The sequence below is a fragment of the Musca autumnalis genome, unplaced genomic scaffold (assembly GCF_047663935.1).
Source record: "Musca autumnalis isolate F117 unplaced genomic scaffold, ASM4766393v1 scaffold_4, whole genome shotgun sequence".
Taxonomy (NCBI): Eukaryota; Metazoa; Arthropoda; class Insecta; order Diptera; family Muscidae; genus Musca; species Musca autumnalis.
In genome coordinates, this window is record NW_027411977.1 from 74,442,791 (window position 1) to 74,456,675 (window position 13,885).

General features: G+C 34.1%; 1 long non-coding RNA gene across 1 annotated transcript in view; it reads right to left on the reverse strand.

Annotated features, from left to right (window-relative positions):
- The window catches only part of LOC141401254 (uncharacterized), a 307,733-nt gene that overhangs the window by 71,661 nt on the left and 222,187 nt on the right, over positions 1-13,885 (reverse strand). Inside the window, exon 5 of the long non-coding RNA XR_012412303.1 lies at positions 12,152-12,178. This is a non-coding gene — a long non-coding RNA (uncharacterized lncRNA). The remainder of the gene's footprint in view (positions 1-12,151; positions 12,179-13,885) is intronic.

Genomic DNA, 13,885 nt, shown 5'->3' on the forward strand with positions numbered 1-13,885 from the left:
CAAATCAGTTGCTGCGTCTATCGCGCGTATATTTTCGAACTTTTGTGGGGGAGGTACCGGAAGGAGTGGACCTATAAGCATCACTTTCGAATTTCATCTAATATTCGAAGTAATATTACAATATCCAAAGTGTTGGCGATCGCAGTATTCGCTTCGAGCTCTCCAGCCACAACATATGGTGCAATATGGGTCTTTTAAACCTTTCGGGCTTTTTTTCAAGAAGTATGGACTTGCCCTTGAGAAAACTTTTACTGTCATAATTGAGGCAGCGAGTGCAAGTTGCTTCAACAAAAATCAAAGTGATTCGAGCGCAGCTATTAAAGTGAATTTATCCAAAATTTTGTGTGGGAAGTACCCGAAGAAGTGAACAAATATAGTCCATATTCGAACCTGATCTATATCTATATATGGGAAGTACCCGAAGAAGTGGACAAATATAGTCCATATTCGAACCTGATCTATATCTGGTAGATATATTAGGATGTGTAAAGTGTGTACCAAATCGGTCACGGCCATCAAGAGTTATCGTGCGCACAATTTTTCCGAATATTTTTGAACTTTTGTGGGGGAGGTACCTGAGGGAATGGACCGATATGGCTTATCTTCGAACTTAAGCTAAGTTTGCACAAAATATTACGAAGGCCATATCTTGGACCGAATCGACAGATCCATTCGAGAGTTATCTTGAGCTCCAACCAGTACACAGGGTGTCATAGGGGTTTTTTGTACCTTTCAGGTTATTTTCTCAGGAAGAATGGACTTGCTCCTGATGAAACTTGTACCGTCGTATGTGGGGCAGTGAATATAAGTTGCTACAACAAAAATCACAGCGATTCGAGAGTAGGTCCTAAACTGAACTTTTCCGAAATTTTGTGTGGGAGGTACCTGAAGGAGTGAACCGATTGAGTCCATTTAGGAACCTCATCTAAGTCTGGTAAAAATTTGTACAAAGTATGGACCAAATCGTTTACTTCCTTTAAGAGTTATCGTGAGCACAAATTTTCCGAACATTTGCGAACTTTTGTGGGGGAGGTACCGGAAGGAGTGGACCGATATAACCCATCTTCGAACTTAAACTAAGTTTGGACAAAATATTACGAAAGCCAAATTGTGGGCCGAATCGGTTGATCCGTTCGAGAGTTATCGTGCGCTCCAGCCAGACAGACAGACGGACGGACATGGCCAAATCAACTCCAAATTGTCTGAAACACATTTCGTCCAAACATACTTGGGGTTTAAAACCATTATTTCGATAAGGCACATTTTGCCCGTATGAAAGTGCATATACCCTCGTTAGCATAAATGCTGAGGGTATAAAAGCCAAACATAACGCTCAACTTCACCCACTGTAAAAATCTCTTATTATTTTGTCTACTCTTTCATAAAAAATACCGTTATGTCACTCTTCAGAGATGCTAGTAATGTATCAATGCTTTTTTGTCTCAACTGGAAAATAATAAATTTTGAGTTATTACCCTTTTGTTGAAAATGTGCGATATGGGTATATGGTAAATTTCAAATTTCGATTTAGCCATGTTCATCAGTCTGTTGTTATGACGCACGATAACTCTTGAACCGACCAACCAAAATTTGGTTCTCGTAATATTTTGTACAGTCCTAAGATGGATCATTTCGTCCACTTCTTCGGGTAACTTACCCTCACAGAAGTTCCAACATTTTTCGCTCAAATGGTGCGCACGATAACTTCCGAATGGAGTGACCGATTGGGTCAAAACTTCGCAGGTCGTAACATTAGGTCCAGACATATTTCAGCTTCGAATATGGACAATATCGGCCCACTCCTTCGAGAACCACCCACACAAATTTTCAAAACTTTTGACAAGTGCAGATTAGAGACTCTTGTCGGATCGGCATGAGATTTTTTTGCGGTCCGTCGTGCTCGCAGCCCCTGTCCATACTTCCTGTTATAATGTCCCTAAAGCTCTAAATAACGCTAACAACATAAATGACTGATGACCTCTAAAGCTTATAAATTGAGTATTCAATTTGGCCGAAACAGTTCACCTCCTAAAATTTCAAGTTCTAAGGAGGGTTATATTGGAAAACTTCTTCGGATTATCTTTCACAACAGTTCAACATTTATGATTATGTGTAGTTTATGGACTGCTCGAGGACCGTTTAAAAATGTTTACTGGTCCTGTTTACAGCGATATAATGATTTTCGTGGAAAACTCCTTGCTTTCTGGCATAATGGTTGAAAAGGTCGTAACAAATCACGGCGACCAACTAAAGTGTCTGATGGATTTAGACTCCAAGTATATTGTGCAAAATTCGTTTCAGAAAATTTGGATTCGATATAGCCATGTCGGTCCGTGTATCTGTCTGGCTGGTGCGCACGGTAACTCTCGTAGAGATAAACCGATTCGAAGCAAATTTTGAACTTCGTAATATTTTGCCCAAACTAAGTTTAAGTGCAGTTTAAGACCTACTAGCGGATCATTTTAATTTTTTCAGCAGGTTGTTCTTACGGTCCCCTTTACGATGGTACAATTTTTTCGGGGGAAAGTCCATACTTCCAAAAAGCTCCAAGAAACCCTGTATGCACCAACTAAAATGGCAAATCCGCAAGATAATTGTCGCAGGGAGGTTCTGTTTGAACCAGGGTTGCGGAGTCGGAGTCAAGCAATTTTGCTGGAGTCGGAGTCTGAGTCGAAAATAATAACTCGACTCCGACTCCGGGCAATTTTTTCTACATTATAGAAATATAACATTAAATTCGGGACACCAACATTTTTTCAAAAAATCATTATTTATTTTAAAACAAAAATATAAGAAAACTATTAAGCAAAAGGTACGGATATCTACTATCCTTTGAAGTCAAATCTTTTCATCTCTATTTTCATTACAAAATGCATGTTTGGCATATTTTATGGTCCAATTGATGCTTTAATTTTTTTGCAAGCAAAGTAAAGTTCCATGATATTTACGAATTATAATTGGGCATTTACAGCGTGTTTTTGTAAAATGTTTTTGGCCATTCGTTCGTCGATTTCATGAACGAAGACACAATTTGGTTTTCATAGCGGTTGACGTTTGTATTCGTGTGACAAACAAATGAAAGCTTTTTATTTTCGTAATTTTTTGGTTTTCGTAACAAAACCAGACGAACGAATACGTCAAAAATAAACGAATGGAAAAGACCCATCGTTTTGAATGAAAATTAAATAATTTGAGTAATAAATGACACAAAACATACGCAAACTGGAAGGGAATTCAATTTTATTTATTTTTTTTTTTCATAGAAGCACACGCGTATATGTACATCCGTTTCTTCATATTATCACAATTATTTTTGGACAAATTTGATTACATTTTTTTTTTTTTTTTATTTTTTGTTGGTCATCTGTTTATCGGGGTTGCCATCAAGTAGCAAATTTTACGTGCAGATGCCTATGCAAAATTCACAAAATAAGTATCATGGAAACCCTGAAATATAAAAGCTTTTATGAAATAGACGAAAGGTTTTAGATAAAAACGAATGGTTCGTAAAATTTTACAAGAACCAAATTTTGAACGTATACCTTTTAGTACGAACGGTTCGTGTGACAGGCAAGCATTTTTACAAAAACACCCTGTTAACGTCTTCCGTACATGTTCCACAAGTCTTCTGTCGGAAGACCTACTGGTCACCTCACAAAGGTCTATTTTGAAGAACTTTTACATAAAATTAGATAAAATCTTAATTATTAGATGATTAAGTGCACTGTGGTCTCAGCCCGCGACAAAAATAAAAAAATTGATGTCTACAAACTATGGCAGTAACTCTTCGTAGACACATACAATTTTAGTATTCCGGCTTTCTTTTAACAACTTCTAACGGTACATGCTAAAGCAGAGCCACAGAAGTGAACATTTTCATTTGAAGAAATTGTGACATTGAAATTACCATTAACGTAGTGACAGGTTACAAGTGATATCACAAAAAAGTATTGTGTAAAATTACAATAGTAAGAAATGCAAGCTGAAGTCAATGGTATTGTTATTGTTTTTAGAATTTATATAGGTTTAGCTTACTGACCTTTGGTTTGTTTTTGCAAATAAAAATATATGTTTTTATTGCATTTTACCGACGTTTCGTCGATGTTATGTCGACTTCTTCTGGGGAATTTGTCTATTTAAATGAATTGAAATTACATTGTTCATAAAAAATTTTATAACACTATAATTATAAACATGTTTATTTACAATAATATTAAGTCTCGTTTACATTAATTTATGTATAAAGGTAAACATAAAAATCTATGAAAAACGGCTTAAAATTATCATTACAGATTTTGTTTATGTTACTTGCACTTATATTATCGGTGTCTTCCTTTAAGTTAATCGTTACGTAAATTTTTTGTTGTATTCTTAAACTTTCTATTAGCAGTCTCTTTTCATTGTTCTCTTTATCTAGAATTTTAACTCTGTCAAAATCCGGTATGTGGGCCTGTGTTCATTACATGTTGTGATAGTGCTGTAGTCTCTTTTCCCTTTTCTATGTCTGATCGGTGTTCTCCCATTCTAATGCTGAGCGCTCTTTTCGTTATCCCTATGTATATTTTATTGTTTTTAGTTGATAACATCATAAAGATGTATTTTTATTTTGTAGTAAAATTGATCTCTTTTGAAATATATTTTTGAGTGTTTTTATATAATATTGTGAAAAGAAGTAGACTTTTAGTACCTTGGATCCTCACGTTATTTTTATGAAAATGTTCTTGAAAGTGTCGAGCGATATTCAGTTTTCATTATACTCGGAGTTTCGTGAATGTTTAAGTAATCGATGTTGTTCTTTTACATTTTCTTTCGATCTCATTTGATGACAAATTATGTTTTTTAAGTTTAAAGTGAATGCATGTTTTCACAGTTGTATGTTTTTAAAGTATGGTGCTCAAAAAACCTTGACAATGGCGGTATTTGAAGAAATTATAGCAAACCTTCAGCTGGATGTGGCGGAATATGATTTTTCTGAGTTGCCAGACACGGTGCTCTTGAATCAAATTTAAATGGAAGTTGCTTAAACTTGAAAACTTTTTGCGGATTCTGAAACTACTATGTTCATAGATTGGAAACATCAAAAAACTTAAAAAATTGCCGGAGCGCTTTTTAAATAAATCGTAATTCAAGTTGACATTTTTAAGAGTTTTTTTAGGTTATCACGGTTTTGATTGGGAACCGCAAGTCCTATTGAAATGGGACTAAAGAAGATGTTGTAGCTATGACAATTCTCTATAAGATTGACTTTTATGACATCTTTGTAGTTTTTACCGTTATTGAGATATAGAAGTTCAAATTAGGACAATGGATTGACTGTATCGCCTACTTATAAAACAATGTTATACACAGTGCACCTTAACTAACTGTAAATGAAAACCGCTTGCACCTGGGAAGTTTTTGCAAATTTTGAAACAGCTATATTTATAGATGAGAAAAATCCAAAAACAAGAAATAATCGCATGATGGATTTTTTAAAAAATCGCGATCAAAGTTCACATTTTTAGGTTTTTTTTAGGTTTTCACGATTTTGCTTGGAGGCCGCAAGTCCTATTGAAATAGGACTAAAGAACAATTTTTTTAAAAGATTGGCTGATTGATATTTTCCTAGGTTTTATAATTTTTGAGGTATAGAGGTTCAGATCAAACTTTCAAATTTTTTTCATAGGTCTTCAGGGTTTAGCTTGAAAACCGCAAATCCTACAAGATTGGCTTTCGTAATTTTTTCCTAGGTTGTACCGTTTTATGAGATATATAAGTTTAAGTTGGGAAATTGTAGTCATGGCCATATTTTATAAGGAGGCGATACAGTCAATCCATTGTCCTAATTTGAGCTTCTATATCTCAATAAAGGTAAAAACTACGAGATACCATAAAAATCAATCTTGGAAAGAATTTTCATAGCTACAAAATTTTTTTTAGTCCCATTTCGTAAGGACTTGCGGTTTCCAAGCAAAATCGTGAAAACCTAAAAAACCCTTAAATATGTGAACTTGAATCGCGATTTACTTAAAATGCGCTCCGGCGATTTTTTAGTTTTTTGATTTTTCTCATCTATGAACATTGTAGTTCCAGAATCCGCAAAAACTTCCAAGGTGTAAGCACCTTCCATTTTAATTTGACTCAAGAGCACCGCGCAGATCGTATACACTATCTCTGCAAAAAATTTCAAAAATCTGGATAAAGAACAAGAGAACAAAAAAATGTATAAACATCATGCAAATTAGCTTGATATAGAAGAAACCATTTTTTTTTTGAAAAATAAGCGCCATCCGAAGAATTATCTGCCGTTGAAAGTAAAAAATGCGGTATTCATCCCGAAGATTTTTTAAGCTCTACACAGAAACTGTGTCTCAAGGTAGTCATGTTTACTGTTTATATATACTGGTACATTTTTAGTCGATCTGGAAACCCTCCTAATCGAGATATCATAAAACGCCTAAGTTTTCAGATATTCCCTGTTTGAGACCTATAGGACATTGTTTACATCTATAATCCACATCTTAATCGACATACTAAGAATATTCTGTGCCTCATATTTTTGTTACTTGTAGCCAGATAATCCTTGTTAAGAATAAAATTTATAAAATGTCAAATGTTTCTGTAGAAAATGTATCTCAAATACTTAAATATGCCAGATACCGGGAGTTACCATGAATATGATATAGGACTATAAAAAAGGTGGGCATACATATATTGATATATTGATACATTTTTGCAAGAATGTTCAATACAGATTATGAGCTCGAAATGTCAAATTGCAGCACATTCAGTTGGAAAATATGGCTTAAATAGTGAAATTATAAAAAAGGACGTACGTTTATATGGGGGATGTACTAAAACCAACCAATTTTTTTAAAGATGTTGAAAATTCACTTGAAAAATATTGACAAAATCTTGAAAATAATAAAAAATGGGAAGTAACGTTATGGGGGTCTATACTTAAAAATCGACCAATCGTGGCGATTTTTGCTGAAAACTATCTTCTAGTCACGGTTAAATTTTCAGATCGATATCGTGATTAGAAATATTTGTGTGCAGTGGTGCTATTCTCTAACGCATTTTATGAGTTACCGACAAAAATCAGTAAAATTAAATTGTTTATTATTTCGGTAAGTAACGATGTTTTTCGGTAAGTTAGCGACGAATAAGAAGTAGTCGTAAAGTTCTACCGATAGCAAGAGTGTTGTCAACTTTTATTTGAATTTTTCATTCTTAAGTTTGCGTTTTAATTTTGCCGATTTTTGTCGGTAACTAGAAAAATGAGTTACATAATTCCACTACAGAAACTAGAAATTCATCGATCGATTTTATTTGTCATATTTTGTTGAACCGTTTTATGACAAAACTTCAATTTTTTAACCCAAACATTAATATTTTGACTTTCTGTAATATCTAATATTTTTTACAAAATCGATCGGTGAAGGACTGGATTTTGATGTTCTTGATAAGTCCACAAAAATATATGGCAATCACTTTCGTTTTCGAGTTGGCACCGCTTTTATAAAAAGTGGGTTTTCGTATATGGATATTTGCCACAAAGCTTCGTGGTACTTTTCAAATTAAAACTCAGAAAGCAGATTTGTTATGTTCTTTAAGATGAAGAAAATCTAAAAAAGGTTTCGTACTTTTCTTGGATAAAATTCATGAAAAATGTTTTTTAAGGCTCTCGAAGCATTCTAAAATGTAGGCTTACATCAATTTTAAAACCTTTTTATGAATTGCTTGTACTTTTTACCGCATTCAATTTTTATGGTTTAAGATTTTCTTAAGGGGAAGAGTTCCGTCGAGAATTTACTTCTACGAAGAAAAAAAAAACGCTAAAACCGACAAAAACTTTCGAAATTGTATTTTGTTGCCCTTTTTGAATGTAAGATTCAGTAGAAATAATACCCAGCAAAATTTGACGGAAGGGGTTCTTTGCGATGACGTGATTTCATGTCATCTTTTGCATTGGTTCAAAGGAAGTCGTGAAAGATCCGATCTTTTCATTAGGATTTGAACCAATGCAAAGGAAGTCGTGAAAGATCCGATCTTTTCATCAGCATTTGTACCCATTCCATCGATCCAATAGAGATGATGTTTGTGTTTTTATTTACACACCGGTTTATTTTCATTTTGGTATGTTCCAGTACTGCAAAAATCTATTAATTTTTACTATTTTTTCCGATAACATAAAGGAAAAATTGTTATCGTAGTAAAAATAAGTAGATTCTTGCAGTTTCTGGAACAGACCAAAGTTGTTAGAACTGTCGTCGTGATGTTGTCTTACATTTCCTGCATATCAAACAACTAAAACTTCTAAACAATTGGTATTATATGAAGTCCCAACCATCGAGCTAAAAATAGAATCGGACTGCACACATTGCTATTTTAAAAGTTCCCTTGTCTGTTCTAAATCTGACATAGAATGAAATCAATCAAATCTCGCTTCTTGGAATTTGAAAAAAAAGTCCGAAACGAAAAGGAACAAGAATCTGAAAATAAAGAAGAAACTACTTTTGGAAAGAAACAATTAAAAATAAATTAATTAAGCATAAATGGTATTTTCCATAAAAAGTCTCTCCTCCCCGTTCGTTACATTTTGTTCTTAGAGATCCCTAAAGCAAGCCGGGTTGTAGATCCCTACATATTTCCGTCACTAAACAAAATAGTATAAATTACCAAAATGTTGTTATAAAATAACAAAATTATAAAATAAAAGTAATTTACGAAATAAAAATACTTAAAGGAGTGCATTTGGAGTCCATGTTGAAATCTGAACTGGTGATGGGAAGATAATTGAAAAAACCTTTTGTAAGATGAAAGAATATCAGTTGCGGAGAACGGAGGAAGTAATCTTTTGCGTTGCAGCGGTGGTGATTACATTGCAATTTTGGATGAAAACTTTTGAAAAACTAAACTGATAAATTAATTGTAGCTATTTCATGAATTCGTTTGAATTAATAAAGAGCATTTCCATTTTCCAAACAAGACATGAAAATTTCATGCCAAGGGGTTGGTGAAAATGACATGCCAAAGCATTGGTTAAAATGACATGTCAAAGCATGGGTGAAAATGACGTGCCAAAGCATTGGTGAAAATTACATGTCAAATCATTGGTGGAAATGACATGCCAAAGCATTGGTGGAAATGACATGTCAACGCATTGGTTAAAATGACATGCTTAGGATACAGAAAAGAACGTCATCTTTTGGGGTCCACGCTCATATAAAATTCATCGATGAAAATGCTAAAAAGATGACATGCTAGATCACTTGCACCCATGATTGAATGTCATCTTTGGCATCGAACATTTTGCTGGGTACAGATATGAATGTTACTTCATATTTATGTTCCGTAGTTAAGTATTAATACCCTTTCTAAAGAATACGTTAGGAAAAGCCAACAATTTAGTCATATGGGTCAAATATAGGAAAAAGTTAGACATTTGTGCAAATTTTATTAATTTTAGTGGTATAGGAATTTACCCTCGGTGTCGACACGGAGTCGGAGTCGTGAAAAAAACCGGTCTGGAGTCGGAGCCGAACCAAAAATACCTCGAATCCGAAAGCCAGACTTGGTACATTCCAGACTTTGTACATTTTATTATTTAATCCATTTATGTATCAGTTCGGAATATGCGGTCCCATCCTTCGGGTACCTCCCGCACAAAATTTGGGAAAAGTGCAGTTTGAGGAGTCGTCTCGGATCTATTTAAACATTTTTGTTGCATTTTTGGCATATGTATGTCAAGATTTGCTATAGTTCTGGTAACATACCAGAGATATAGAACATACATATGTACATATATAAGCCTTCATTACTGGAAACGTAAGGTATTATTTTCGGTATTTTATAATTACCAATCGGGACATATTATTAAAACAACTTAGAAAGTAAACTCAATACTTATAATTTGTCTTTGTTTTTTACATTTTGGGTCAATTTCCCAAGAAGAATGGACCCCCATTTGACCCCCAAAAAATTTTACCGTCGTAACAAGGGCCACACAGACAAAACTTGCAACAAAAATGAAACAATCCGAGACGAGTCCTCCTTCCTGCACTATTTCCAAAATTTGTGTGCGAGGCACCCGAAGGAGTGTTCCGATGAAGTCTATAATCGGACGTACTCAAAATCTCTAAGAAAAAATACTATGTACAAAATTGAGGCCAGACACTAGTCAGTTTAATTGGCGTGGTCTCAGGAAGTATGGATATAGTCCATATTCGAACCTGATATATGCATGGATGTAATATTTCCACATTCCTAGTTTGGAACAAGGAACTATCGTGCGAATAATCTTATTTTGAACTTTTGTGGGGGTAATTAACGGAAGGGTGGACCGATATGGTCCATCTTCGAACTTAAACTACGTTTTGAAAAAATTTACCAGACCAACAATTAGAACAAAATAAGTTGATTCTTCGAGAGTTATCGTGCGTACCAGCCAGACAGACGGACTGACATGGGTAAATCGACTCGAACTCGTCTGAAATGGATTTCGTCCAAAGATACTTGGTATCTAAAATCATTATTTCGATAGTCTCGTCGGCCTAAATTTTGAGGGTATAAACAAATATTAAAAGAATTTTAGAAATTGTTTTCGTTTATTTTTATGGAATCGATCAATGAAAAAGACCAATATTTCGAGGTACTGTTATATTACTTTTTACCAAAGGTATCACAACAACGTCAAGACCCTGTACATCATCGTAATTTGTAACAATTTAATAACCTGGGAATCCTTCATTCATGATTTGAAAACTTTTCTATCATGATTACGACATTTTGTAACATGAAATGTAAATGTAGTTCTATTCAAGAAAATCACAACAATAAAAAAAACTACTTATATGTTAGGCAGTAGTTTAGTTATCGAACCGTTATATGCATGTTGGTTTTCAAGTTTATTTTCGTAGATCGCCGAAATATGTCTCCTAGAAATAAAATATAGACCAAAAATTTAATTTGGATATTTTTCCAAAAAAAGTTCACCCGCTAAGAACTACCCGCTCATTATCCAAAATTGTCATAATTAAACCATAACTGCGAACTCTAGCGTGATTATGGTTACTATACATACAATATAAACTGTGGAATTTCTGTAAATATTAGGCTGTATCTCTGTTATTTGAGCACGTGCATCAACATAATTGGCTTCTATAGAAAGGTCGAGAGATCGTCTTTCAAAAATAACTCACGTGGGTGGTATGTGCCTCCCAGGAATAAAGATATAAGATATATATTACAATTTTTCCAATTTTCACACAAAAGTTTCGGTTCATTTCACCCGCTAAAAACTATATGATCATCTGCTAAGATTGCATGCTTCTTCTTTGTCAGAAACTTAAACCTAATTTAAAATTTCCCGTCGATTGGACTATTATTGCGACATACAGAGCAGCTACAAAACGGAGTAAAAATTTTGTTTTTGGTCCATTTCACCCGCTAAATATTTCACGATCATCACCACTTAAAATAGCGATATATGCTGATGTGAAACCTACTTACATTCCAAATTTCGTGACGATCGGTCCATAATTTCGGGCTGTACTTTGATTACAATTTATAATGGACAGACGGACGGACGTACGGACACACATTGCTGTATCGCTTTATCTTGTCGAGATATGAAAAAATTTTTAGCAAAACAAACTTATAATACCCTTCCCACATTGTGGAGTAGTAGTCAAAGTACTATGGAAATAATAGTCGGTCAGGTTGCACCGATTCGTCATAATTTTTTGTAGATATCGTTTTCTAGCCGCAACAATGAACTGACCACAACGATTGGACCATTCAAAATATTTTGCAAATGTACACTTAAGTGAAATGGATTTGAAATGTTACGGCGGGTAGCCCTCGCAACTTATATTACGACAGTGTAATTTTTATTGGTGGTAAGTCCATGCTGATTGAGATAATTACCGGAAAGCTGTAAAATCTCCACCGCCGCTAACTGTGACTTTCAATGTCCTGGATTTGGTCTAATCTTTCAAATCTTTCAAATATTTTGGCTTAAGAACAACTTGAGACCTGTTTGCTGATTAATTGTAATATTTATTTCTGATAGTTCTCGCTGTACTCATTACTACGGTAATGCTGTCCAAAAGCAACACATACTGACTGGGATTATTAGTGATAAGAAATATTATAAAAATTGTCTTACCTTTTTGAATATTTGAAAGACACAAATCTGAAAAGGAAAAAAAAATATATCTAAATTAGTATTTGCAGGAAATATGCCTCTTTCAATGACTAAAACCGCTAGATACGTTGTATAGGCCATTATGTAAAAATTTAATCAATAACAACAATATTTTTTGAGGAGTTTTCCTCTCCACAGAAAACTCTAATAGCCGAACACAACAAAAAAAAAAAAACTCAAAATACGCCACATGGAGAAATCGATTTTTGTTGGTAACCAGAAAATGATTTACAGAATTCCACTTTACGAGGTTCAAAGTTTTGACCAATTCGATTGATCAGCTCGAGAGGTATTGTGTGCACGGACAGGGCTAAATCGACTTGTAATGGTCTGAAACTGTATTTGTTCAAACATGATTGTTGGTTTACGTGATGGCCTATCTTTTACAGCCTCCAAACCTACTTGGGGTCCAAAACAACTATTTTGATGGCTATGGTTAAATATACTCAGGAAATGTAAGCCGACATTACGCTGAAGGGGTTTCCATTGCGATATATAAAAATTTAAAAATAAAACTTTTGTTTTCTTTGTTAATCAAAACGGATAATGTTATGAAGAATGATTTTTTTTAATATTGTTGGTGTTTGTTTTAAATTTTCATTCATTTTAATCAGTAGCGTTGTCAATTGTCTCATCATCCAATGGTCGGGTCCCCATTTAATATAATTTCCATACTTAACATTGAAATGAAAAGGAATCCCAACATATTTTGTTTTGTCGTAACTCTGGAATGTCAATCCTGGCTACATCACTGATTGCGAAATGTAAAACGAGCACCCAGAAAAAACAACAACTTCTACATGACGTACATGAATAAATCACAAACCAATCGGCGGTCATTATTTATTGTCGTATGATAAATAACCGCCATTATTATTACAGCTATCACTTGCAATAATATTGATGGACATTGATTAAAAACAACAAATACTGGAACAAAAAAAACAAAAAAAAAAACAACAGACATACAAAAAATAAACACCAGGGAGAACTGATAAAACAGTCCGAAAGATAGGAAGTGGTGGAAAAACATTGCCATGTATGTCAATATTTGGAGGGGCGAAATATTTCATTGAACTCATAACATGGTGCATAGGATGGAAAGTGACTATTGACTTCATTTGAAGTTATTGGTAGGATGTCGGGATGCTGGAGAGAGAAATTTGAATTACAACATAAATTTGATGAAAACAATTTGGATACGTATCCCACCATATTAACCTCAGGCTATGTAAGGAGTCGTGATTTCACTGCATATTTTTATGTTCTATGAAGGAAGTTGTGAGAAAGGAAGATTGAATATAATGAATTTGTGACAGGCATTTAAATAGTTTTTTAAGGTTGTAGTGATTTTGTACCATTATGCTATTAAACTGCACATAAGCTAAATATTGAATTTCAGCCAAATCGGCTATTCAATTCGTAACATTTCGTGCTCATCAGTCATTTGAGTTAGTGCCGGCAGAGTTTTCTTATAGTTTTTGGGGTATTGTCTCAGAAAATATGGAATATGGCCGCGAAAAAAATATAAACTGTGCTTTAGAATCGTTTTTTTCTGGTTAAAATTATGTAACTTTTGAACGGATAGAGATATTTTCATAACTCGTTTTTAGTTCGACAAATAACACTTTCAGCTTTTTGAGTTTTTCATATGTTCTAACTTTTCTAAAAAGGTTAAGCACCAATTTACAAACC